Genomic DNA, 2,514 nt, shown 5'->3' with positions numbered 1-2,514 from the left:
AGAAAAGAGTGACACCCTTTCAACATCATTCAGAGCCATGCTAATAGCAATCAACGGATTTAGATTAATTGCATTGAAAAAAGCTTCATTCCTTGCTTTCTAAATATGCCATGCTAAGAAACTTGCCATACACAGAAAATAACTATCTTTCAAAACTTCAAGCTCCATCAGGCAACGCAACCAGACAAGAAAAAGATACAAAACCTTCAATTCTTGAAGTGAAACCAAGAGGGGAAGCAAACCGGGTTGCTTTTGCATGAGGGCAGAAAAAAATCCGGTGCTCTAGCGTTTCAGAATCTTAATTGCATAGGGAGCAAATGGGAGAAGTGGAGCATTTCCTCTTGAAAAGATTAACTTTAGTAGCTAAGGAATTCTTACAGGCCCTCCACAGAAAATTTGTTATCTTAGGTGGCACATTAGACTTCTGATTGCATAGGGAGCAAATGGGGGAAGTAAAGCATTTCCTCTTGAAAAGATTAACTTTAATGGCTAAGGAGTTCTTATAGGCCCTCCACATAAAATTTGTTATCTTAGGTGGCACATTTAAAGACCACATTCTCTTCCAAAATGACGGGGAAGCTACTCTCGATGACGAGGGAGAATTCTGGTGTTCCAATAGAAATTGATTCTTCTTTAGATGAAAATAAACAGCTTTTACAGAACGAATGCCAAACTTTGAGTATTGCCAAACTAACTTAGGCTCTACCACCCTATTTGCCATAGGAATTTTCACTATTTCTCGACATTCCTGCACTGAAAAAGAGTCCATTAAGATGTTAAGATCCCATTGCTCTATATAATGAATAGGATTACTCGGGGGTCTAGCAGAGGAAATTTTAAAATTTGGCAATGATGGAACCCATGGCTTATTGCAAACATCAAGAAAAAAAGATCCGGAAATGTTTCATCTCAAACCAACCTAAAAATTTTAAAAATTAAATTATTTAATCTTTAACTTCATTTTTTTTACATACCTAGATTGTTTTTTTGTTCAAATTAAATATAATATTCCACTAATAAAAAATTTTGTATATATGCAATATATTTTTATTCATTATTTATGGAGAAAGTAATAATATCATTACATGAATCATACTTTAATTATATAAATTTCATAATTTATTTTATAAGTTCAATTTAAAACATTTTATCATTTGTTATTTATGATTACTAGTTTCATAATTGATAGTTTCATAATTGATATTATATAAATCACATGTAAGAAATATTTCAAATTTTTTATAATTGTTTAATAAATTTTGAGTTTTTTTTTTATTATAAGAACATACTTAACTTACTAAATAGATGGTCATTAAAAAATAAATTAATAAATAGATAATCAGTTGAATACTTCTTTATATATAGAGAAAGAAAGGATCCAAAAGTAAAAATTTGAACTTGACACTTACTAGACAAGTTATATGCTTTTAACTACTAAATTAAATCAAATTAGGCATGAATACCTTAACGAGTTATAATAAGAATTTTTTTTTTCTTTTATATTAGTGGGCAATAGATTATATATCCTACATGTGAAATAGAAAATATTATGTTTATTTTATCCATATAAATATATTTGAAAAATTCCACAGTATTTAAATTGGATCGGATCTCATACTACCTCTAAAAATATGGCCATAAAAATGCAAATATGTCACCACTTACCTGTAGCAAATTATAATAAAACTAAAGTCTTGATTTTTGAAATTAATTTTTTTTTTCCATTCAACCCTATTTTAGATTAGTGCGCATTAATATTAAAAAATTATAAATATTTTGATACTACGTTCAATCATTTCGATAAAAATAACAAAGCGACCAGTTATATTTTAAAATGAAAAATCAAAAAATATAGATCTTGCTAGTTGTTTAAGGCTTATTCACTTACGAAAAATTGAAATAATTTTCGAAAAAAAAAATCTAAAAATTTTGAAAAATAAAGTTTCATATTGACATACATTAGTTTTTTAAATGAAAAAGTGGAAAGTAATTTTTAACTTTCAAAATTTTAATTAAAATATGAAAACAATTTTAAATTATTTATTATTATTTTTATTTATAATAAAAATTATGCTTTCCAAATGAAAGTAATTGATGACTTTCTATCACTAAATTAATTATATTACGATTTTTATAATTAAAATTAGATAAATATTTAGGAAAGTATTTACTTGCAATGGAGAAAATTAGTCATATTATTATGAAATAAATAAATAACACATAATAAAATTTTCTAAAATAAAATATATAAATTTTTAAAATTATTTTATAATGATTTTTTAATTATAAAAGATTAAAATAATTTTTTAATTTTTAAATTAAAAAATATTTTTCTATTATTAACATACGAATATGATTTTTATATTCATTTTTTCATAGTAAATTATAGGTATCTCTTAATTCACTATATTAAACTTAATTCCGTTCTCGCTAAAAAGACCAATTATAAAGGTAAAACATTTCTAATGGAGATTTTCTCATTTATAAGAATCGAACACTCTATTTTATTTAAAA

Source organism: Hevea brasiliensis, chromosome 12 (assembly GCF_030052815.1).
Source record: "Hevea brasiliensis isolate MT/VB/25A 57/8 chromosome 12, ASM3005281v1, whole genome shotgun sequence".
NCBI classification, from domain to species: Eukaryota; Viridiplantae; Streptophyta; class Magnoliopsida; order Malpighiales; family Euphorbiaceae; genus Hevea; species Hevea brasiliensis.
The sequence above is the reverse complement of the archived record's forward strand: the minus strand, read 5'-3'. Positions refer to the sequence as shown.